Source organism: Megalopta genalis, chromosome 15 (assembly GCF_051020955.1).
Source record: "Megalopta genalis isolate 19385.01 chromosome 15, iyMegGena1_principal, whole genome shotgun sequence".
Lineage (NCBI taxonomy): Eukaryota > Metazoa > Arthropoda > Insecta > Hymenoptera > Halictidae > Megalopta > Megalopta genalis.
This window is the reverse complement of record NC_135027.1, coordinates 5,551,829-5,579,117: the sequence shown is the minus strand read 5'-3', so window position 1 is coordinate 5,579,117 and position 27,289 is coordinate 5,551,829. Positions and strand designations below refer to the sequence as shown.

Sequence of the window (27,289 nt, the reverse complement as noted above, 5' to 3'; positions counted from 1 at the left end):
TCCACGAATTCAATATTGTCATCCGTCGGCTTGCTTGTACTGCTTCCTGGCAAACGCACAGTAGTCGAAAATCTCCAAAACTTGATAAAAGTTTGTTTTCTATGATTGCAAAAAGTTGCAGTTGTTTTATTAGAATAATCACATTTACGTCTATCTTTAATTGGAAATAACATTCTACTATGTTTTATATTTAGTTTATCCTGGTTAATCACAATTTATATATTTTATACCCAAAGTTAGATTATATATATATATAGATTACACTGTAATCTAATCTATGTATCTTCAATATTGTAATGGGTGCAAATCTAAACGAAATAATTGTAATAATAATCGATAGTAATAATTTTAACTGGATAACAATAATTCAGTGGTACTCGAAGGGTCTTTAAACAACAAATTATTAATTGGTATTAATATTTATATGTTTTTTTACATTTTTAATTTCAAGTAAACTTTCTTTTTCCCAACGGGATATTCTTATCTAGGGTTGCATTCTTTAAGTACTTTCAGGCATTTTTTTACAAGAAATTAAAAAACTATTTTGCATTGGTTTTCTGTACATACTTTTAGAAGTAGCTGAAGTAATATGTACTTTTACGAATGAAAATATTAAAAATTCTTGGAGTTACACGTGTTTGAACGTCGTCTTTTTTAAAAAAAACTTTCTTCCTGTCTAACATAATTTTAACTATGCTGCTAATTTGAAACAAAAAATAAAATGGCATTTTCAAAAGAATATGTGTAGCTATCATCTGTATCGAAATTTCATTTTTAACTTCGCTAGTTTTACGAACTGATAAAAATTCATTTGCAGACATTTTTTGTAGTTCTAGTCCAGGATACCTCTTTATGTTGATAATTAATAAGACCATATAACTGTTAACCCTTTGTGGTCATAAGTCCGACATAACCCGGCTAAGTAAAACGCTGGATGCGTATTGTTTGAATGAAAAATTATGTTATTCGCTACGTATGATAACATTTCTAACATTGTTATTAACACTAGGTTTACGGTACACGTCTTTTCGACACGTTGCAGATTTTTTAATTTACGATTATTGAAGTTGCCAAGATAGATTTATGGACAATTTATTCGTACTAAATTTCGACACTAAGTTCACGGAGCTGTAAAAGCAGTTGGTTTATGTTGCTTCATAAAAATAACAAGCGTATACTTATCCAGATTATGTCCAAGGAAGAAATTTCTTGAATAAATTCCCCGTAAACGTTGTCATCTCAATAACAGCAAATTACAAAATTTTACGTGCGTCAAAACGACCCGTAAACCAAGTACAATAACATGAAGAATATGTTAAATCTTAACTGACCCGTCTGATTCTTTTCGAGCCTCGTTTAATTTTTCTGAGAGTAGAAGAGTTATCTTCAAGAACGTTTTGATTATTTAGAATGTCGTCTATGTCATCCCTTCTCGAACGGAAGAGCCGTCAATCAAGGATTATATAAAGATCTTAGTGTTTAACGTTTCAGCAGAAGGAATTTGAAATGTGTCCAACTGATTAGGGTTTGTCATAAGAAGAGCAAATGATTTCGAATGTCAAACATTGTGTACCCTTGATGAAAAACTATGCGAAGCGCGCAGGCTCCGCGCTGCTATATCGCCATGTGCACCGTGCCGCAGCAGACATACATATGGTAGGAGAGCAAAGTAGAGTGGCATGGCAGTGTGACGGAACAAGAAGATGATTCGGATGGTCGGATGAGCAGTTTTGATGGATTAGAAATTCTTACCGACTCGAAATCGTGGAATGGGCGGAAATTTATTAGTGTTTTTTCACAGAATCTTCTTCTTAACCCTTAACCGGATTATAGTGGCCGCGACGATCCCACGCAACTTCAAACAAGTCATCGTTAATATACGATAATTATTTAAGTAATTAATTAATTATTTAATTAATTAATTAATAATTATGTAAGTAATTATTTAAAAATTCATGTAATCCTCCATTCACTCGTCAAGTTTGCAACGTTTGGACTAAATTGGAAATATTTACTGAAGCAATAACTGGCAGTAATTGGCAGTCCGGTTAAGGGTTAACCAATTTCAATACGATTTTTCTCACAGCTACGTTGATTTGACAGTTTTTTCGTTCTTAACCCTCTGCAGTACATATTTTTCATTTTGTACATAAACGAACATCGAATTGAAAAGACTTTCCTTCGATGTGTTAAGTAAAAATTTGAAAATCATTATGCATTATATCCTCGATTTTGAAGGTGGAACAGCAAAATAACATATCTTTGCGACACTGCGACCAAAAATTAAATTAGACGAAAAAGTATGTTAAACAGGTGCGTAACTTCAATGTTACACAGAGCAACAGAGGGTTAATAGTAGAAGGAGACAATTTTTGTGCCTTGTATGTTTCGATTTACAGAGGTGCTCCATTCATATAAACCGGTAGGGGGGACAGGTAAATTCACATAACCAGGTTGTTCACTCCAATTATATGATAATGTGAGCTCAGCTAGAGTTCAGTTAAACAGACGCTGCAAAAGTCTTGTTCGTGTAAACGGAGTGCATATAAATGGAGTTCCACCGTACTTCCATTCCTAGATTTTAATAAGAGGAGAATCAAATTTTGTCATTTTAATCTATTTCCGATGTTAACGGCTTCGATAGTGGGTGTAAATACTTACCGAGCTGCCAGAATATATTTTCGTTTTACATTTTGACGGAATACAGTCATTAGTTTCGCTAAGGCAATGTATAGTTTTCTCTGTTACCAACTGGAAATCGCATAATATTGAAACTCTGGTGACCTAGCATCGAATCTCAGCTGTAACTCTCATTCGTCCCTGGTGCCAATTTGACATTATTTTTAAGTTTCAGAGTATATTATTCTGCTATTTTTAGGAAAATAGAACTCTTTTATATCCTTAACATGAAGTAAATGTATGGATTGGTGCATATATTATATCGTTGTGCGTGACGTAACAACGTTTATGGCATAATAATATTTATTTTACGTTACGTCGTTGTTTACGACATAGACTTTTTTACAGTTTTTTTTTTAATGTATTACCAGCGTCATATTTTGCACAGAGAATTTTTTTTTCGTATTTCTGTATTTTTGTCATTTATTTTGCTTTTCGTATGAGTATGAATTCTGCAGATATTCGTGTAATTTTTTTGTAAGCCGAGTTTGTTCATTAAAAAGTCTAGAAACTTCTTTGAAAGTGACATTTACAAATGGTTTTGAACGTTATGTAAAATATGCTTGTCTTTATTTTTAATAAAATATTTAGTAGAAGGAATTGTTTGCCTGTTATTATAACCTGTCAACCGGGGAATTAACTTTTGTCCAACTCGTTTCACGACGGGGATTTTTTTCTTTGCAGTGAGAAGTTATATTATCACGCGCAAAGTAATTTAAAAAAATCGCTTTTCGCTTATTGATTATTTAGTTTGACAAAATATTTTACGACTCACTTGGAAAATGTATAAAACAAATATTTCCAATGTACCTTAGTTGCAGTTTCGTTAAATAAGCACATATATCCTGTTCGTTGTCACACAGTTTTCTTTGGCATATGGACCGTTTATTTTGAAAGTGGTGTAAGTCCTTTTTTAAAAAAAATGAGATATCACGTAATTTATGCTTAATTTAGTGTAAACTTTTTGTTTATAACTAGTTAGTATTTAATATCTTAAAAAAATGCCAACGCTTTGTTCAGTTTAAAATTGGCCGATAAAAGAAATTGCGTAACCATTGATTATGAAAGTGGTGTAAGTCCAATTTCCATCACGATGCCAAGCCTATTACATCCGAAAAATATAAGGATATGCTGCAGCTATTACCTTATATACCTCCTGTGCATCATGAATATTTCAAAACACTGCCACATGAAGAGCATAAATAATCAATAACACCAATATCTTGCGTTAAATTTAACAATATATAAATATAATTAACGTTCAAAATAAAAAATGCTAATCCTATTTTATTTCAGAATTGAAATTAAATGATATTTACAATTGACTAATTATGAAAGTGGTGTAAGTCCATTTGCAGCCTGGAAATTGTATATTATTTTAGTTAAATTCGTCTAAAAGAAATTTATATAATCAGATTACATATTAATAGATTAGTACAAACATTCCCAGACTTCACATAATTAACCTATATTTTTTAATTGTCAGATCTGCTAACATTCAATTTTCTCGAAACGAAAGAAAGTGGACTTGCACCACTTTCAAAATAAACGGCCCATATCTTCAGCCATCTTCAGCATAGTACATATAAGAGATCGCTACAATAATGGCGTTTTAAAACTAATCTGCGCAAATTCGAAGTGATACCATATGGTCACGCTAGCTTTTTAATGGGCAATAACGACGTAAAGGGCAATGCTATTATTTAAACAAAATTTCCATGACAAGAAAAGTCGTCATGCCCATCGGAGTTGTTCTCCTGGAAATATTTCGTCGTAACCAGTTAAGAGGTTAAGTTGGAAAAATGAGGGGGCCGGGTGGGGGTTAAAATGGAAACGAAATTCTTGTAACTCGCGGGGTTTCGTTGAATTGTAAATCAACTGTCGGTTTGTCGAAGTCATGAATTTTCGGGTGGGCGATAGTCGGAACGATGTCAAAATAGAGAAAAAATCTCGAGAAAAACGGTTGAGTTGCTTTAATTTAAATAAACCCAATTGTAATTCTGTTTTTCGAGCGGGCTAGCCGCGCGCGCGGGACTGATGGTACATTCATTGCGATAGAATTTGATTTCACGGAAAACGATAAATATTCAAGGGCAAACGTGGTCTTGCTCGCTCGCACGGCCGTGGCTCGCGCACACAGGCTCGGTGTGCGAAGCGTTCCATGGAATTTCATCGGCGGGAGCATTCTGGCGGTGTGACGGTGCACGTATAGCGGCCGACTTCTCTCGACAATGAGTCAGAATGAATGATTTGCAAGCGTTGAAATGCATGAACGAGCAAGCCGAGCGCGACGTCCGATTGGACGGCTGCCTCTCTCCGTAGTCGCGCCCTCGCCCTCCTCTACGAATTTATGGCTTCAAAGCGTCCCAATGCATCTACTCTGTGGCGTCAAATTGCTTTCCAGCGGTTTTTTAACATCCCGTTCGGCCGTATCGCGGCAGTTTTACGTTTTATCTAATTATATTTCGCCCTCCGAGGACGGTTTGTTTGATCAGGGGCGTGCCACCCCCGTTTACTCCCCACTCTTTGCCCCGTTTTCGCGTCACGAACAGATTAAAATATTTTTCCCGTTCGCGTGAATTGTTTTCTTTTTTCATTCTTCCCTTTCCTTCTCTTCCCTCCACAATTCTCTTCTGCTCGGTTGTTCTCCTTCCTTTTTTCTCACATCAAAAAAATGGCGCAGTATGTCGTGCTTGTAGGAAAGCATTATCACGTTAATGCGACCCTTATTTTATTCGCTTCCTCGATTCCGGAGGGTTGCGCTTTCGATTCAAATGTTTGCATTAAGAGCCGTACAAACGGAACATATATGTACATACATATACAGAGTAACTGCGCCGAGGTGATGCCGTTCTTTCTTTTTGCTAGAATTAAGGCCGCCCGCGGGCGCAGTCGTTCAATATTTAGTGAAAACGATATTGTGTCCCAATGAGCATGGTGTTCCTGCTCGTACAATGTCCATGACCTTTCTCTTCATGAAGAGATCTTTACGAAGAGCAAAGATTTTCCAAGGCGATTGTAAACAATAGAAATTAAATGAAAATAAATTGTTCCTCTTAATCCCTTTACGTTTTTTTAAACGTTTGTTCGTACGTTATGTCAAACGTACGTATGTTCGTGTATGTCACGGACACGCTAAAGTAACAAAAAAACAATTTTAAACCGTATGGAACGTGTTTCGTTTTCTATGTGCTCGCTAAAGCTTCTACCACGAGGGAATTCAATGACGTAAATTTTCTCTCTTCAGAATCGCGTGGAAATAAATTTCAAAATTGATTTACAGTTCTGGAATGTGTCACGTATAGTGACATGGGTATTATTCAGCGATAAGGCGTAGTAATTTCGATAACCCGGGAAATAGCGTGACAATATTAATAAATACTGCCCCTGTCTTGACAATTTCATATTTTGTCACAGATGCATAAAATCCGCGGTTCAGTAATTAGATATGCTAACACTATGAAATTTAACTGCACAGGGATATTTGATAGGTGTAGAAAGAAGCACCATGACGATTGCGTTAGTATATGTAGTATATTATTATATAATATGTTAGCATATTTTTATATAATATATATTAGTATATTTTTTTATTTCATCGAGCCTATCGCATTTGTTTTCGTGATTTCTTCTGACAAATACGTGAATCCTATATTCTACGGTCTAGTTAAAGCGCAAATTTAAATTTGTTGAAATTGCGGGCGTTCTCTTTACGGTCTTAGATTCGACCAGATTTAAGTGTGAATTTTGCGCTAAGATATCGACTGCATTCGATTAAGAATTGCAAAATGCCTGAATATTGAAGGAGCATTCGGCATGGTACGTCTTATCGTTTCAATTCCGATTTCATAAAGTATTACTTACATTGCTGTGATTACATGGAGCTCTGAGATGGTTGGATTGCCAGTCAAAGCGCTAAAGGAATATAATCTGTCTGTGTCGTTAAGGCTATCTGGTCTCAGCGTTGCCAAGTAGCGTCGCAAGTGTTCTAATTGCGAGTGAAATATTATTAATTCGATTATCGTATAACTTGTCGACTGAAAAATAATTTGCTGAACCGAGCGTGGGTTGTTAAGGGGCATCTATGTTTCTTCGAACAAGTTCTATTAGTAATTTAAGTTTCCAGTCACAGTTCAGGCGCAGTCCGCAGTGAAGTTGTTACATTAATTCAAACCTTGCTTCTTCGAGGAATTCCGAGCGCGACAGTTGACTGCACCCAAGGCTCTCGGACAATCTGCAAAGATAATTTTCCGGTTTATTGGTATTTCGTGAAATATGCTCCGGGAATCACAGTGCACGCGCGGTAACTTGTTAGTTCATAGGCACTTAAATTGGGAAAGTGTGGAGCGTAAAGGCCGAGCCCCGCGTGTTTTGCGCGCACACATACCGCGCGCGCACGAATGGAATCGAAGCCTGTAAATTCTCGATCGATATTGCCATTGTTTTCCATTCAGCTGATAATGCGCTGCCTCTCTGCCGTGCAGCATTCAGTCTTATTGTAGAAGTTCGCTCGTTCACCTTACAATTAGTTCGCGGAAGCCCGAGTCGGATTTTCGTTATTCGCTCCCGTTAAATACTTAGCAAACCCCGGGACCATTATGCGTTAGTTCGGTCCAACTCTCCTCCTCGCGATCGATCATCTGTGATCGTAAGATCGCATGCGAGATACGTGCATCGAACTTGCCCTTCGGAATTACGACGTTCTGGGCTGAACAAAGATTCTTGACGGGTTTTCAGCGTAAAAAGAATTTTAAAACGATAACTGAGCCATTTCAACGCTATTTTTACCAAATGGTTCAAAGGACACCTTTTCGGATTTTAATTCGACACTATCTCTACCAGAGGGGTCGAAGGATAGCTTTTAAAATTTTCATTCAACGCTATTTTTATCATGTGAGTCAAAAGACACATTTAAAAATTTTTATTTAACGCTATTTGTATCGAATAGGTCAAAGGGCTCCTTTTAAAGTATTCATTTAACACTATTTTTACCGAAGATGTCGGAAGATAGTTTTCGAAATGATCATTTAAAATTATTTTCTACGTCCAATCACTTTTTCTCGGTTGACTTGTTAGCTCTTCCTGTAGATCTTTGAGCAAAATAAATATTGTTTAGATCAGTTGCAAGAATCATATGGACCGTTTATTTTGAAAGTGGTGCAAGTCCACTTTCTTTCGTTTCAAGAAAATTGAATGTTAGCAGATCTGACAATTAAAAAATATCGGTTAATTATGTGAAGTCTGGGAATGTTTGTACTAATTTATCAATATAATTTATCATTGTTTTAGGCGAATTTAACTAAAATAATATACAATTTCCAGGCTGCAAATGGACTCACACCACTTTCATAATTAGTCAATTGTAAATATCATTTAATTTCAATTTTGAAATAACAAATATCACTTAAAATATATCTCATATTAATCCAATTTTGTTTATAAATAATAACAAGAAATAAAATAGGATTAGCATTTTTTATTTTGAACGTTAATTATATTTATATATTGTTAAACTTAACGCAAGATATTGATGTTATTAATTATTTATGCTCTTCATGTGGCAGTGTTTTGAAATATTCATGATGCACAGGAAGTATATAAAAAGTAATAGTTGCTGCATATCCTTATATTTTTCGTATGTAATAGGCTTGGCATCGTGATGGAAATTGGACTTACACCACTTTCATAATTAATGGTTACGCAATTTCTTTTACCGGCCAATTTTAAATTGAACAAAGCATTGGCATTTTTTAAGATATTAAATACTAACTAGTTATAAACAAAAAGTTTACACTAAATTAAGCATAAATTACGTCATATCTCATTTTTTTAAAAAAAGGACTTACACCACTTTCAAAATAAACGGTCCATATGCGAAGTAGAAATTTCTAACTGACAACATTAACATTCGCGAACGCTTTTGTTCTGTCTGTTAATGATCGTAACGATTATTCGGTAAACGAGGCATATGGAAAAGATCGATAGAGATTGTGTTAAGTGGATCGATACAAGCACTTTCTCGACGCGTGCAGTATGTGCAACACGCGCAAGCCATTACTTCAACTATTAAATAACAGGATCTTGGTAACAGGAGTAGTAGTAGCAACTATTTCATTTATGCACCGCTGCACACCAGTTCGTTTTATTTCTCAAAGCGGTAAGACTAATCTGCAGAGGAGTATTGTACATTTTCCAGAATATTGTAAAAACAAATGTTCGGATAAGGGAGTCTCTACTGTATTGCATATAAAGAGATCGGTAACAACTGAAACATTTAAATGCAGCTTATAAAAGTTGAAACAAACTGATGACCTAAAAATAGTTGTATACTTAGGTACACCTTGACCCTGAATTTCTAATACAATTCTGTTGATTCTCCAGGACGTCTCTCTTCGAATTTTCACCTGTTATGCCGTCGATTTTTTCTCCCCTACGCAAACCCAAACTGTAATCCGGATTATGGTAGCCTTTTTTTTACGGAAACCCGTAAGTCAGTGTACCATTGTGCAGAGAATAAGAATTCAACGACCGAAACGTAACACACCGGGGATAATCGATTACTGTCTAACACCTGTCACAACGTTTCACCGTGAAATACGTGTCAGCCGTGGTGAACACGAATCGATGGAAGGATCTAGGCATCGGGACGAGGCCTTGAGCTTTTATTGCTTCGCGGACAGAGGTTTTCTCTGCGAGTGTACCTTCCCTCTATGTCCCCGCGGCACACAAAAGAACACAATTCTATAGGTGTATAGGTACCTAGCCGACAATCTCCTTAAAAGGCTAGCAAGAGTCAAATATCACAAAAAGCTAAAAACCCGGCTCCGGAGTTTTGATTTCACTAGGAAAACATTCGAGACGTCTAGCATTGTGTGGCCGGAGACGGTGCTATTGACGTCTATGTTGACTCCAATCGATGGCACATATACCTGCCTGCAAGCAATTAGATAGTTGGATCCTTTTACGAGATGCTTATTTGGAATCAGCTTCCCGCGGATCTCTATCGGATCTAATACGAATCCCGCGTTTTTTTCTCAAATAAATCCACTGTTTTGCTTTAACGGCTCAATTAATATTGGCAGGTTTATTCAGAAATTTAGCAATTTCTTTTTTGTTTCGCGACATTCCGTCAACCTATTTTCTTTTAAAGGAAGTTTTTGATAGAGATAAATATTGTCCGAATTTTTCACGGTTCCAGCTACTTATAAATATTTACGCTAAGCTAACATTTTTCAATAAACTCTTCTATCGTGCCCGGGTGGGTAGCCGTTTTTGTGTACAATTTTACATCGATTAACGTTCCGTGAGAAAGGTATATGTAAAGTATGTCCGGTAATCAATGTTGAAATATTGTAGGCATTTTGGTTGTACACAGACGGGCAAATTATAAAGAGTAAATAATAAATTGGACTAAAACATTATTTTATATTTTTTTATTCGGATGGTTATATTGTTGATATTACTATAACATTTATACCAAGTGAAAAAATTATTGAATAAATATCTCACGAAAGTATTTTTACAATTTTAATACTCGTAAATTAAAAAATTTATACCGAAAATGTATACCGATTTAAGGGTAACATATCGATACTGTACCGATAATCGCAGCTCTACACCCTATATATACAATTATAGTTGTTATTATCTCTGCCTAAGCATCGGTTTTGATTAATCGACGATATCTTTGTTGATCGTATGTTGAGAAAAATATGTCATTTTGGAGCGCTTGAGAGTTTCATCGAAATCTATTGATGCAGAAGAGTCTAGATCGGTCGCGAGACGACGACAGTGACGAATACCAGATGTCCTGGAATGCAGAGATGCATATGCAAAAACGGACGGATAGAAATACTTCTTGTCAGTAGGAAGCGACATCGGATCGTTGAGGAATTTGTACGGAGGCTTAGACTGCACAGATCCATGTATTCGTGTGGTGAATGAAAAAGACGTCTTTCTCTTGGCTGCATCACTGGGTGAATTTCACGATCTCTCTAAAGGATCCCACTTTTTTCGTGTAATATTCGCGCAGAATGCAAACGTTTTCCCGCGGGGGTTCCATTGTCCCCTTGAAAGTATTAAAGATGGCGTCTTCAAGCCTTGCTCTTTAAAACTCTTGTACATATAGGTTCTCCGTACTGTCTGCTAATAAAACTGACAATGAATTCTTTAGAAACGAATTGAATAGTTATCAATTTCATTATTTTAAAATTGCCGTGGGGATGGAGCATTAACCCTCGGGCTATTTTAATAACTACCCCATTGACGATGATTTTGAATAATTCTCAGCTTTATTCATTCATTTTTCAAAACGTATTGTTACGGCAGCTTGTCCGAATCAAGTCGCTGTAATGATAAATTGTTTTGCAGTGGACAACCCCTAAGAAAATAATAGAAGGTAGGGGTTGCCCCGGGAAAGATTTACCGACGGACAGTCGTGAGTCGATATCTGACTGTCGAACGACCAACTAAGATCGAACGATTAATTCTTATTTTACATCTATATCGTATTATTATTATTAGTTATTGTTGTTAATAATAGCAGTGCCGCGACACGCGACGCAAGCAGTGAATGGAACTCGCAACAATTTTCCCCCGTAGATCTATTATTCTCTCTGTTCCTAGTGTAGCAGCTATTAATTTAATTCAATTTCTAATTATAGAATTATAGAATTTTCATTCTGGGTTATTTACGTTTCATATAATCGTGATAAGTACAGCTTGATTGCTATACTCGCCAATACGAAAAACCAGTACCTACAGTAGAGCGTCAATTATCCAGTTTATAACTACAGGAATTAAGTCTGAAATGACTTGTTGCATATAACAGTGTTAGTACTGTAATTTGAAATGTAATGTACATTGCACGAAATATTCTAAGAAATGTTTTGAACATTTATTACATACATGTATAGACATGTCAATTTATATGAATTTTATTTATACGAATAAAAAGACAAATATGTATGTACAATATACAGTAACTAAATATGGTTAATTTTTGTCGTTAACTACCGAATGCTGTTTTTGAATGAATTCGAATATCAGATATGTATATATATATATATATATATTGCTTCGTTAATTCTTGAGAAATATCAGTATTTGTAAAAGCGAGTGATTTTCTGGAAATTGAAATACTGCTCTGAAACTAAAAACGCTAGAAAGCTCTGTCCAGGTTGAAAAGGTAGGCGGCAATTTTCCGAACATAATATAGCGTAATATGCATAGTTATTAAATACGTGGATCAGAATAGTTGTGACAAATCGCCAAAGTTTCATCCTTTGCGTTCCAAAGTATTTTCTTCCTTTTATTTCAGAAACGTACTATATAACGGAATCCATGCATACTCTGGCGTGTAACTTTGCAACTTATCTAGAGAAATACTTCCATTGTTCTACGTACCACGTAATTCATGAATATAATGCGAATCATGAGAGTAAACTATTAATACAAAAGTCAATGTCAAGTCTGATCCGACATGGGGGCGCAAAGGGTTAAGAATGGAGGATAAAAGCTGTGTAAAAATAATAGTCCAACAGTGTTCAAATCAAGCATTAATCAGCCTCGATAATTTCATAAACTGTGCGGAAGAAGAAAAAAATGTTCCCCGGTAATAAGATCGAAAAGGGCGTCACATCTTCCGTATTCAAAATCCTTTTAGCTAATTTAATCGGTCCTAATTCCATTACAGCTGGCGACAACTCCGAAGCTTCGGATAGGGATGGTCGTTCCCATTGTTTCATTCCGTTAATTTCACTTTCATTTTTATTTTAATCCTCGTTGGCTGCAGCAAATTAAAAATCGTCGAACAGCCGAGCGACTTCCCTTCCGCTGCCGCGCCGGCTCGTTTCAGCTTGGCTGATCGGAAGCGATCGGTCGTAAATGTTAAAAATCATTTTCTCCTCACCTATTTCTCTTGGCGTGCACCGACGACCGTCTATTGGCATGATTACTCGGATCAGTGGACTTTTACAATCGACTGGGATCGGCCAGTCAGCCGTTCCTAGAGGTTGCTTTATAAATAGACCCGCCTGTAGGCGCAAGGTGGTTGCACCGAAGATAAAATGTCACAGATTGATCTGCGTCAAAGGGTTCCACAGTTTATGGAATTATCCTGCATCAACCAATCCGCACGAGACACCCCAACCAGTCAGACGATCAAGAACGCTTTCTGATAATGAAACAACCTGTAGCGTGTAATCATGGCAAACCGTTATTATTTCGAGTCAGTATTGTCGAAGTAGCAATGGAGCTTCATTCGATCATTGTCGTATCAATAACAAATCTCAAACTGTGAAAAGACTTAAAAAATTTAAGAATGTTAACGTACTATTTTCTACTGATTAAGATAATCTACTGATTAAGATGATTTTGTATAAGGATAAGTAGACTGCGGATTTTATGCATTTATAATAGAAATGGCAAGACAAATTTATCAAAATGTAAACACATTGAGAACAATTTAAGAACGTTGCGCTATCTTCTCTTTAATTGATTAAAATAATTAAAAAAAGAAATACGTTTTCGCTTGATTTTCGTAGCAGTAAAGGACTTATTTGTTCGTTTTATTTCTCTCGTCTTGACCCTCAAATATTCAAAGTATCTTAAAATTTAGGAATACAATGCAGTTTTCACTAAAACTGTAATTTAAACAGCAAATGCTTACGCATGGCAAGTATACTCGTAATACAAAATACATGCCGTTTCTTCGTGACGAGTATAATCGTCAAGAACAGTTAACTGGTTAATCTTTAGCCGGCACGATGCCGTATGGAGAATGAGTTCTCTTCCATGTGGCTCGATTTGTCAGAAAAGATATTTAACGATAAAAATTATTTACGATGTAGTGTACACCATCGAACAACATAATAGGTTTCCTAGATATTGTTTCTCGTAAATCGAGTCAGAGCAAAGGAAAAATTCTTCAAAAATACGGTACAATACAGGGTGCTCCAAAAATGTCTCGCAATCTGGTATTGGGGGTTCCAGAGGTTATTCGAAGCAACTTTCTCCTTAGCAAAAATACAATCTGCGGCTTTATTTACGAGTTATTAACGAAAAACAGTGACCAATGAGAGGCGAGCTCGGTTGGCGCGAGACCTAGCCAACGAGCGCACGTAGCTCAGTTCCGCTCATTGGCTCGGCTGCCTCGCGCCAGCTGGTCTCGTCTCTCATTGGTCACTGTTTTTCGTTAATAACTCGTAAACAAAGCCGCGAATTGTATTCTCGCTAAGGAAAAAGTTACTTCAAATGACCCCAGGAACCTTCCATTTCCGGATTACGAAAAATTGTTGGGACACCCTGTATTAGTGCTTTCATATATCGTCATATCGACAGTCTAAAAGACTAATAGGCTTTCGGTCCATAAAGCATTAATTTCGCATAGCCATGACATACGCGGGCATGGTGGAATGTCCACGTTTATGAGTTAATTGGTTCTCCGAAAATTTGAATGAAAGCTTCTGACTGAAAGAACAAAACGCGTAGACGCCTGTCACACAGGTGCTCCGGTTATATCGGAGCCATCTCGTTCCTAGATAGGTTTGGATAAATGGATCTCTGCCGTGAATTAGCAGGGCCATTGATTGTATCGGAAGGAGACAACCGGATGGATTCGGTGGTGTACCGCTGAATGCGACGCAGATGTCTGGAACGTCCTTCGAAGACGAGGTGTACACGGCGTCAACGACAACGTCAACGACAACGATCACGAAAAGTCTGTGTGAGAGATATTGATTTGTCCGTCCCTCTTTTTCTGCGGTAGTCACGTGAAAGAAGTGGACGAAGCTCGAAGCCGCATTCGTGCACGTAGTATATCGATTCGACCGAGAGAGCCGAACGGAGACTCTTGAGCACGCGAAAAACCCCGCCACGTGAAAAAGATACGCGGATTACGAAAATCCTGTTTGTCCACCTTCGCCTGCACTTAATAATCGTCGATAGAGTCAAATGTGTTTTATCGTTTCTCTCTATCTTTGACCCGGGAACAAGGTTACGGAGGGATTACGAAGTTCTGATAACGAATCGGCATGCATATAATAATATTAATGCGCGGGCATCTCTCTTTCTTCGTTCGATTCCGAGAAATGTGTCAAACGTTTTTCTTTCGTTCAAGGTTATCGTATTAGAAATCGTCGATCGATCGAATCAAATTCATTCGCTCGTGTGTTCACAAATTAAATTCACATTGAGAGCGTCTCGGCAGTGAAATAACATAAATATATGTACGTAATATTTGTTGCATATTGCTTCGGGGATTACTGTAGAAATTGATGAAAGACAATTCGACGAAGTATAGTTAATTTTGAACAATAAGCCTCCAAAAAATCCGGGAATCTGCACGACCTTGTTGACCGGGCGCAGCTCGCTTTGCTATTTTTATCGTCCTCGGTTCCAATTGATTTGGAAGAAGGCGAATATAGTTTGCAAAAGAATAAACGCGGAGGGCAAAATCTGTCTCGTATTCGCTTTGACAAATTACTCTATCGAAATCGTGCGATTTCAGCAGCAGGAGATTATTAATGAATGATGAGATTTTATTAATTACCGCGGAGAATTTCTGTGAAGTTGTTCGCACTCTTGGCTTCATTGAAAGTAAACTTATTACTGCGGAAATAAATTCCTGTTCAACTCAACAGCGACAACGTGGAAAATAAACTATATCCCCGCAGGTTCCTCTCTGGCCTTGGTAAACTTAACATTATTGCTGTAGGGTTTATTTTAGTCCCAAATTTACCTACGCAATTATCCATTTCCGAGAAGTGTACACATATCATTAAATACGCACAATATATGCACGATTAGATAAGGATAACACTATCCGATGAGTTAAAATTTTGTTTATCCATTATGTGATTGTTTATACATGCATACAGGCGTGCATGCATACATGTATCTGTGACTGGACGGAAGAACGCCGCGTACCACAATTTCTAAAAATTTAAGTATATGCACTAATTGAGCTGTAGAATATAGGATTTACGTATTTATAAAAAAAAATCTTCAAAACAAATTCAATAAGCTCAACCAAAATATGCGATTTAAGACATGAAGCATTAGTGATCGGAACTTTAAGCGTAACCACAGATAAGCTCGTATTAATGCCATCTCTTAATACTAACTGCACTGTCGGTTCATTTGTTTATCGCTAAGCTGAATGCTTACATTATCTCCAAATAACGAAATTGATAAATTTACAATACCCTGTGGACTTAATCAGTTCGGCTTCCAAGTGGCTCATTTATTCTTATCATTGCGTCGAGCATCGCGACGTGCGAACGCTGACAATGAGTACCACTGTCCGAACCTCGTGACACGCAGACCTATTTTATATTGCATCTTGAAAACGGAACAGTAAACATACTTGGGAACAGCATACTAACACAAAGGGTGAAAGTCTGCGCTATCGTACGATGTTATTCGATTGTATGCTAGGTTTCCATTATTTGTGTTAAATTAACAAATATCCTTGACGATTGGTTCGAAAATGATGTCCCTTCGAATCTAATCATCGTGAACACGCGTAACTCATTTTACCATTTGCACTCGAGTGCAAAGCGCAAAGACTCTGAGACGACGCTAATGTTTGCTGCACCGTTTTCAAAAAGAATTATCACATTATTAAATTTGTCTGTATTCGATAAATTGTCGGATAATAGAGGCCTTCTATGAGCATACACGTTCAATTTTATATGTACCAAATAGAAACAATCATACCAAATGGAAATACTGAAGTTTGAAACAAATTCCTTCATTTCGGAATTCAAATAATCTCGAGTGCAAAGGGTTAAATGAGCAAACGAGAAATGCGACATTTTCGATTCCCTTTTGAAAATCAAATCTTTGGATAATTGAGACTGATAAAAAGAAAGTACGTTGATCGAAGAAAAGTTCGTATAATCGTAGCATATAGTAATCTTTGTTTATAGCATACTTTGCTAGCGTAAAAAATTAGGACAATTCTGGCATAGTGTTTGTCGGTTCGGGTGGGTATTTAAAAGAATTTTTTAGGGATCAAAATGAAGTCAATTTTTCGAAATACCAAAGATTTTGTTGACGGTACAGGTTTAAGTAATTAATACCTAAAACAATGGAAAATTGTCAATGTATACATTTGCACGCATTGTTGAAAACTTACGAAATGGACAACATAGAATAACTTTTATTACAGATAGTTATGTTGTTGTTTTATTCATATTTCGTTATTTGATTAGACAATTACGAATTGTTATAACTCGCAAAGAAACATCTTATACGCTTCTAATGTATACTTCTTTATTAGTCTCTTATTGGATACAGCACATACTTCTTTATTGGATCAGTGACTTCTTTATCACTTCACCAATATTTACTTTGATAGGTAGCCTTTTTAACTCAATTACACTGTCCGACAAAATCAAACTTTTTTTCTGGGTTTCTATAGCCACTATGAAATTCTTGTAAAGCTTCACAAGAAGAACAAGAATCTTCACTTGAACAAGAATCCGAAAACCGAATTGCTCCATCACCCTCAGTTTTTTAAATAAAAACGAACTTTTGTAAAAATCCAAAATTTTCGACGAACATGAGCTATTGCATGAAGAATAAAAACGTTGGAAAGTTCTAATTGGTGTTAAAAGATAGAGGAGAGTTTCCCGAATATAGTGGCATGCAATTTATTAATTGTTTTGGATTTTTACAAAAGTTCGTTTATTTTAAAAAACTGAGGATGATGGAGCAATTCGGTTTTCGGATTCTTGTTCAGGGAGTGAAGCTCTGCAAGAATTTCATAGTGGCTATAGGAACCCAAAAATCGTGTCGGACAGTGTTATAGAAGAAAATAATACGTACGTTTAGTTAGCAATATTGAAGAATACTTTCCGCGTAGAAAAATTTCTTTTTTTCATTAATTGTATGTATCCACTAAAAACGATATTTTTACTAGTTTGGAAAATAAGAAAATATGAATAACAGTACAGCTAGCCAGAAACGGTGCACTGATCACAAACGGGCAACTACTCCACCGCGCAACGCGTAATTTTCCTGACTGCAAGTTAGTTTCTAACGTTATAAATTTGCATAAAAATGCCCAGTTTGTTTAGCATAGGTTTCACCGCACAGCCTGAGAGACACATTTGTGTTTCTTGAGACTTCTGTTCGGTGACTTCCGTTCGACGTACAGCGACGGCCAGTCCAGTATCGTCGATTTTTCCCGCCGCCCAAGAAATCCCCGTGAAAACAAACGTTTCGACTGAAAACGTTTTTCTTTCTGGTATTTTCTAGTGCGTTGAACGCGCACATACGTCCCCATAACTCTTGTCGGGTAACATGAGAAACGAGTCGACCGCCTCGGGTCCGCTTTTCGTAAGCGGCTTACTTGCGCGACGGAAAATTGTACTACGCTGCACTCTTCCTCTCCCACCTCCACCTCCGCCGACTATTCCTCTGACTCCTCCCCCGCCTCAGTACTCTTCAGCTTTTCTTTTTCTTTGCCTTAACTGTCTCTGGCTCGTACATAAAAGTGCATACTTATTCATGGCCGTGTGTACGTGCACCGGCTCGTCCTGGTATTTTTTTCCCGCGGACTTTTCACGGCGAGACGTGCAGGAGGGAGCGCAGTTTTTCACCGGTTAATGTACGATATCAGCTGGAATTATATGCTTCGCGAACTCGCGATAGGATTTCGTGCGCGATAAATACTCCGTCCCACGGATATTTCAGAAACGTGGCAGCCACGCTCGGTCTCAGATAACCGGGGATTTGCAGTTTTCGATACGGAACTTTCATCTCGCAAGCTATTCAATGCAGAATTTCAGAAAGAAGTTCTCGCTCGGACGTTTCGCGGTAATTGGTTCGCTGGTTTCGACGTATTATGCTTGTACTCGAAAACTGTTATGATGTAGGTTTAAGTATTTGATGCAGTTATGGACAACTTTTCTTTTGAATAACTGTCATGAACAGCCTAAAAGTCGTATATAAATAAAATCAATATAAAAGTTACATTGGTTATATATCGTGTGCCACGGTGCTGTGGATATATAATTATAGACTCAAAGAAACTTTCATGTTTTTAGCGATATTTAAACAAAATCTTGACGAAACATCATATTTGTGTATTTCTATATCAGAAATAATAGAAAATAGAAACATATAATACAAATATAGATTTCTTTTGGTTTTTAGTTAAATATCAGTAAAAATGTAAAAGTTCCTTTATGTTTGTGATTATTAATTATTCACAGCACCGTAGGTGGCCTCCTTTAACTGAGCCAGTCTGAATATTGAAAAAAAGAACTTAACAATACATCATATTTGTATATTTCTATATCAGAAACAATAGAAAATAGAAACATACAAATATAGATTTCTTTTGGTTTTTAGTTAAATATCAGTAAAAATGTAAAAGTTCCTTTATGTTTGTGATTATTAATTATTCATAGCACCGTAGGTGGCCCCCTTTAACTGAGCCAGTCTGAATATTGAAAAAAAGAACTTGACAATACATCATATTTGTATATTTCTATATCAGAAACAATAGAAAATAGAAACATACAAATATAGATTTCTTTTGGCTTTTAGTTAAATATCAGTAAAAATGTAAAAGTTCCTTTATGTTTGTGATTATTAATTATTCACAGCACCGTAGGTGGCCTCCTTTAACTGAGCCAGTCTGAATATTGAAAAAAAGAACTTAACAATACATCATATTTGTATATTTCTATATCAGAAACAATAGAAAATAGAAACATACAAATATAGATTTCTTTTGGCTTTTAGTTAAATATCAGTAAAAATGTAAAAGTTCCTTTATGTTTGTGATTATTAATTATTCACAGCACCGTAGGTGGTCTCCTTTAACTGAGCCAGTCTGAATATTGAAAAAAAGAACTTAACAATACATCATATTTGTATATTTCTATATCAGAAACAATAGAAAATAGAAACATACAAATATAGATTTCTTTTGGTTTTTAGTTAAATATCAGTAAAAATGTAAAAGTTCCTTTATGTTCGTGATTATTAATTATTCACAGCACCGTAGGTGGCCTCCTTTAACTGAGCCAGTCTGAGTATTGAAAAAAAGAACTTAACAATACATCATATTTGTATATTTCTATATCAGAAATAATAGAAAATAGAAACATACAAATATAGATTTCTTTTGGTTTTTAGTTAAATATCAGTAAAAATGTAAAAGTTCCTTTATGTTTGTGATTATTAATTATTCACAGCACCGTAGGTGGCCTCCTTTAACTGAGCCAGTCTGAATATTGAAAAAAAGAACTTAACAATACATCATATTTGTATATTTCTATATCAGAAACAATAGAAAATAGAAACATACAAATATAGATTTCTTTTGGTTTTTAGTTAAATATCAGTAAAAATGTAAAAGTTCCTTTATGTTCGTGATTATTAATTATTCACAGCACCGTAGGTGGCCTCCTTTAACTGAGCCAGTCTGAGTATTGAAAAAAAGAACTTAACAATACATCATATTTGTATATTTCTATATCAGAAATAATAGAAAATAGAAACATACAAATATAGATTTCTTTTGGTTTTTAGTTAAATATCAGTAAAAATGTAAAAGTTCCTTTATGTTTGTGATTATTAATTATTCACAGCACCGTAGGTGGCCTCCTTTAACTGAGCCAGTCTGAATATTGAAAAAAAGAACTTAACAATACATCATATTTGTATATTTCTATATCAGAAACAATAGAAAATAGAAACATACAAATATAGATTTCTTTTGGTTTTTAGTTAAATATCAGTAAAAATGTAAAAGTTCCTTTATGTTTGTGATTATTAATTATTCACAGCACCGTAGGTGGTCTGCTTTAACTGAGCCAGTCTGAATATTGAAAAAAAGAACTTAACAATACATCATATTTGTATATTTCTATATCAGAGATAATAGAACAAAATATATAAACATACAAATATAGACTATTTTGGTTTTTATTTAAATATCAGTAAATATGTAAAAGTTCCTTTGTGTGTCTGTAATTATTCACAGCACTGTAGGTTACCCTTTTTAGCTGAGCCAGTCTGTACATCGAAAAAGAACTTATTTACAAGTTATATTTTGTATATTTCTATATTAGAAAATAGAAATATGCAAATGTGATATTTTGTCCGATTTTTAGATTCTACACGATAGTTGTTCAAAATAAAACTCTTCCTAATCGTTTCGTCAGAACCTTTATATTACAACCCGAAACAGCTATTTTCGGAACCTTTTCATGCCCCCGTTTTTACAGTTTTGGTTACGCACGATTGGACGTTGTCACCGGCAAATTAACATCGACGTTACCCAGAAAAAAAGCGAGTCCGAGCAAAGCTTTACATGGACTACGGTATTTTTAATTTCAGCAGCTCGAAGATGTTATGCGAGGACATGAGAGATATAGACACAGTCATATAAAATGTACAAAAGATACGCCAGAATATATTTTAGATTTAATCGTTGAAGAGAAGAAAGAAGTTAAAGGGGAGGAGTAACAGGATCGATATTCTAATCGCTTCGAGCCGCTCGTAAAGGTTTCCGCTTTCGTTAGCAAACAGTTGTAATAATTGGTAAATGTAAATATATTTGTTTAACGGGTCGAGCCCTTTTGAATATACAAATATGTATACAAACAAACCAGATAACAAATACTACAATAACGAGATTATATAATAACGAAAATATTGATTAAATCCTCGTTAAAGCTACCCAAAGTTCTTAAGTTAACTCGAGAAGGGCTGAAGGCGCCAAGAAATTTAATATGTTGCAAAATTGATTTACATTAGCGACGATTTTATCGATGTAATACAATTTATCCTTGCAGACTATAGCTATACACAAATACTATAGTTTTACAATCAACAGTGGTTGCTACAGCGTTTTTGATTTGCGAATGAAATATGAAATTTTTCGAGTTGACACTCAAGAGGGTGGGGGGAGGGGGGCAATGTTGAACTTTCGTCGAGGTACAAATGTGCAGCGATTTTCTACACAAAAACGATGCGATTCAACGTACTCGTTTAGCTAGATGATCTGCAAAGTGTAGAATATCATACGAACATGTCGTCGTATTTATTTTCTTAATCGCATCAATAATATCCAACGATGTACATACTGCTAGTATGGCGAAGCTTAACACTTCGTTCTCGTCATTTTAGTCAATTACACTGGTAAAAACGATTTTTGTTACAGAGGATACTTACACTGATTCTAATGTATTCTTTCCGCTGAATTCGAATCCGGAATCCGTTTTTCTCCTATCACGTATAATTTTTATGTAATTCCGCTTCGAATCACTGAAACTCGCTCGTTCAAACGGAGTTTAATATTTGTTTGCACGTGAAGCGTTAACGTGCTGGCTGATTAATGCTGGACATACAAACGGGATGCTCCAGAAGCTAAATATTTCAGAAAATCAACAAGTAGCACATTTTGTGTCTCGTAGATTTATGTATATGATTATAGTAATTATTGAATATTAAACTGTGCGTGTTACTCGAAAATCTTACGTGACAGAAAAGAACGTATTGTGCATATTTGAGTTCAGCATAAAAAATACTAACAAGATCACACCTTGTGTAACAAAAAATTAGTAAAATTTTGTAGACTAGCGTGTTATTGTCGTGGTCGAGAAACGATCGAAACCGTGCGCGTAACCGACGGAACACAATTAAGAGCAGGTTATTCGATACGAACGACATATTCTCTGGGGACAATGATTTTTTTTTTTTAGAGAAAAAGACCGAGATAATTTCCGGTTTGAGTAACGACCGGGACTGTGCAATATGCTCGGTTAAGGATTGTGCATTCTCGTCACCAGAACGGGACGCCTTAATTTACTCGATTAAGCGTGCTTGCATTGGTAGTCCTGCGCTTGTTTTCTACTATACCTTTGCCCGTTCGCGGCCTCTGCTTGATCATTCCCTTGGACCATGTATACCTATAGACACGGCTTCGGATAATTTCCCTGACGCAAAGATGAACGAACCATCTACGTGACGTCGCATGTGGCCAAAACGTATAAGCTATGCTAGTATGACGTATATGTATAAGTACAGTTTCAAAAGGGCATAGCGAAATTTCAACGCGTAAATCAATTTTTAACACTCGATATTCATATGTTGTGAATTTTTTTTTTCACGAAATAAGTAAATAGACGTATACATATATACTTTTTAAAGTATCCAGGATGACAAATATCCTGTCACGTTTTACCTTTTACAGTTTTAAATAGTATTCATTACAACATATTTTGAAAATTACGATTTTGCAATGTTTATATCTGAATTCGATATTGAGATATTGATAACATACTGTGTAAAAAGTGTTCGATCGATTGTTTCCTTAAAACTAATTTTCGCTAAAGTAAACGATAAACATACAAATATACGAACACTTGGGGAAAAATTATTTATTTACGTTGACGTTACACTCAAATCATGCATTTGCACTCATTGGCTAGGAAATACTTATTGATTAGACACTGTCGGTCTGCCGTGTTAGGCATTTTAAAATGATCATGTTCCAACGTCTGACGTCACATGTGACCTGTTATCCTTGCTTCACTGGATTGTTGGATTTCCTATACGCGTACGATACACAAGCCGTGTCTAGTAGTATATACGGTCTAAGATCATTCCCATTTACACTTCCAACCAGCCCTCGATCTGTCTTTCTCTATCTATCTTGGGGCTAAAACCTCTCATCGAGCCAACGCCCCACCTCCTAAGCCCACCAACGAACAGGCCCCTTCCAACAAATCCCCTCCGTTCTCCTCCCCTCGAAGCCCTCTCCCTGTTCTATACGGCATCTCTCTCCAACCCTCCTTCCCTCCCTCATTCTCTCTTTCACTCTCACTGTGCCCTCTGCCGCGTGGCCCATGCCCCATGCCCCATGCCCCCGCCCCGAAAACAAGAAGCATTTTAAGCCTTTGCATCCGCAGTAACGCGAGTTTTCGCTTTTGGTATGTTTCCAGAACAGCAGAATCCGGAGTTCGACCGCGGGAGGAACCAGGAGTGCGCCGAATAAATGACGTAAATCCGAGGAACGGAAACGCAACGTCACTCGCTAACTCGCAATCCCCCTTCCCCCCACCGAACCTCACCCCTTTTCTGTCTTTCTCTTTTACCGTCTCCGTGTCTCCTCCCGTTCCCCCTTCGTCCAATCCGCAACGACCCGGCCCGACCCCGAGAATTCACGACCCAAACGTAGAACCGGACCTTTCTACCCTTGCCTTTTTACCCGCTTTGTCGCCTACCGCCTTGCTTACTCTCTTTACCAGCCTCCTTCTTCGGCTCCTTCTTCAGGGGAACAACGGTCTATCCCTTCTTCTTCGTCGTCGTCGTCTACTTCCATCCCCCTGGCCCGTCGAAGGATAGCTAGGCTCAGCTTTCCAACATTCGAGAACTCTCCTTTCTAGATCCGTTCTCTACCTTCACGGAGTCTTTAGTCCTCTACTTCCTGGTCCAGTAGACACTACACACGAGAACACACGCTTCAGAACCGGCTTTAAGGACACCACGACCGGCTTTACGAAACACACACGTCCACGTGCATACGTGCATACAGTACCAACGCATACATACATAGACGCGCGCGCGCGCGCGCGCAGAGATATCCGTCTCTACGTAATAAAAACTCCGACGCGGGCAGCCAGCAACAGCCAGCTCTATATATCGATCAAAGAAAACAAATTTGCGCCTAGAGAGCACATACATTAGACACACGTACACAGAATACAGATACACGTATATACGTACACACGCTCCCCGTGGTCGACGTTTAGCTTTGAAAGGCTTTCAAGCTTTGCCCAAAAAACTACTACGCTCTGGTTGCTACTACGCGCCTTCTAAAGCTCCTACGACGTGCATTGCGAGAAGATATAACAGTGTGCTGCTGGATAAAGGAAGATCGAGAGATCGGTAAAGGGAATCAGGAAGGATCCACGATCTTCTTGGTCAACGGAAGCCGCAAGCATCGCCTAAATAAAACAATAAAGAGCAAAGCAAAGCAAAAAGAAAAAGCAGTATATCGAAGCAAGAGCCTAATCGCTGTCGATAGAACGCCTTTTTACCTCTTCGCTTACTTTCTCGGTGAAATTCTCCCAGTTCTCCGAGGAGAAGCACGTTCCTCTTCCGTCAATCGCAATCGCTGTAATCTTGCTCGAACGCCTGCGCTGCCACGGTGTGAACATCGTCATCCAAGTCCGAGACCGTAACGCTGGAAGTAGAAGGGAAGAAAAGAATCAGTGACCAAAAAAAATAAATAAATAAACAAATAAATAAAAATAAAAATACACGGAGGGCAGAAACGACACCGGCTACTCTTTCTCTTTCTCACTGTCTTCGCTGTCTAGCTAACCGCTAACTCGGCAAGCTAAGCTGCACTGTCTCTTTGTAGCGACTAACCGCTCCGGTCGATAACGCAAACTCTGCGTGCGATAAAGAGCGAGCAGCCGATAACAACGGTGATATCGCACGGTCTAAGAATAGTTTAGAATCGCGAGGCGAGAAGTCTCCGACAATCCCGAGCCTTTAAACACGGTGTTCGATAATATACGCGACAACGAATAGTAGGCAAGTTCAAGAAGAATACGACGGGTCTGATCCACGCGAGTTTATTCACTCCCTAGTTACCTTTGTTCACTTCGTCGTCGTCGTCGCCGTCGTCGTCGTCGTCGTCGTCGTCGTCGTCGTTGTACGGTTACGCGAGTTTTACGGTTCGTCGTCGTCGTCGCCGCCACCGCCACCGCCTACACGGAAGATACAGTGATCTGGAAGACCAACGGCTTGACAAGAGACACGTTCATGGAACAATAAGATCGCACGCTACGCGAAGACAATCTTCCAAAGGTACCAACATTTATCATTGTATCAATCCTCCGGGCACTTGCGGGATTTCGGGCATACATAAGTTACCAGTTCGGTGTTCCCTTTCGCGGAGTTGCAACGCTCGCGTCGCGTTGTCGTCCTCAAAGACGGTTTTTGTTATTTCTCTTGAGAAATTCTAGTGCTTCGCGATGTTTCAGTATTTCACAGCTTCGTCCGTAGACTGCGGATCTTTGCGCAACATCAAACTAGTCTGAATCAATTGAGAGGATCGGAATCATAGTAAGTCACATTTTCGAAAATTGTGTCTTAAAATGTAATCTTGTAAAAAGATTACAAATCTTGTGTCAAAAATACACGTCAGATAAAGTTACTATGAATCAACTTAACTCTAAATTATCTTAACAATAAATTTGGCCTACGATTCTAACTCGCTCAATTGTAAAGAACAGTAATTCAATAAAAGTATATTCGTTCTCTTAAAAAAATAAAATAAAACGAGGAGAATGAAAGAATATTTGAAAATTCTTCTTATGTCTTCGTCGTTTAGTGTTCCGCGTAGTAATTTTTATCTTAATTGCACGAAAATCCGGAGTCTACTTATCAGTTACCTTCACACCTAAAATTAGTGTACCGCAGTCTTTTAATCGGGTATATCTTTTCACGCCGAGTAATTTTGAACCATTTGCTTCGAGGCAGTCTTTTTATTTACGCGTTGACATCAATCGATTTAAGAACAGAAGATGACAATGCTTAATGTGTAGATTGCTAATAACTCTTCCAGTTTCTGTTCGGTTTATGTATTTTTGAAGAATATTTAAGAAACGCCTTTTGATGTGCTCGAAATTGAACGAACTTCACTCGATTCTGTATTTTCTTCAATCGCAACTTTTTTCACTTTCTTTATTCTTGTTTGATGTGTTGAGAAAGTATGTTCGCAGTCCAAACTGTAATTTCTTTAGATTCGTAAAGACTATGATAATAGAATTGAATGTTTATTTCCGTTATAACTCTGTCATTTGTTCAACTTTATGAATGAAAAATCTCAAATTTTAAATGATCCGCAAACTGATTTATGCACAATGATTTCAAGTCATTATCCGTTGATTTCATTGTTTGATGTTTCAAGTATAAAATAAATAAAATGTGCTATACAAACGTTACTCAATAGGCATCGATATTTTGACAGAGATGCTAATTCATTTCGTACAAGAAATAGATAATTTGTTAAAAGTTGTTTAGATCATTGTTAAAACTTTCATCTGTAATATATTATTACGAAAAAGAGATCGGAGTGATTTTGCAAGCAACGTGCACGTAAAAGTTTCAAATCATTTGATCAATTACCATACGAGATATCGCGTAAACCGTGAATGAATTCAGAGCTTGTGTTCCAAATTCACGAACGAAATAATGCGTGGAATAAACATAAATTCGATACAGCACATCAAATCAAATTACTTATCCTAACAAAAGGAGTGTTTTCGATTCTGCAACGAATCGAGTTAATTTACAAGTTCCGTACAGTAGATTCCCGTGTAACACGAGTTCCTGCAACATAAATTCTTGTACAGTAAAATTAAAATACATGAAAACGAACAGATAATTACAATAAATTCTCCCTGATTGACGTTCAGATTGTGCACAAAAATATGGACAATTTGGGAAGAGGAGATACGATTATTCGAGTCTTGCGACTCGTTTTTATAGTTGTTAATCGATTCTTCTCGTTTTTATAAAAACGAACGGTAAGGCTCGAATAGTCGTATCTCTTTTTTCCAAATTATAT

At 37.0% G+C, this 27,289-nt stretch overlaps 1 protein-coding gene across 16 annotated transcripts in view; it reads left to right on the top strand.

Moving 5' to 3' along the window:
- LOC117223829 (protein muscleblind-like) overlaps positions 1–27,289 on the top strand; it is a 609,735-nt gene that overhangs the window by 12,977 nt on the left and 569,469 nt on the right. For all 16 annotated transcript variants that reach the window (XR_013034909.1, XM_076526702.1, XM_076526705.1 and 13 more), the window contains exon 3: positions 23,649–25,524. The gene's annotated coding sequence lies outside the window, so the exon portion shown is untranslated. The remainder of the gene's footprint in view (positions 1–23,648; positions 25,525–27,289) is intronic.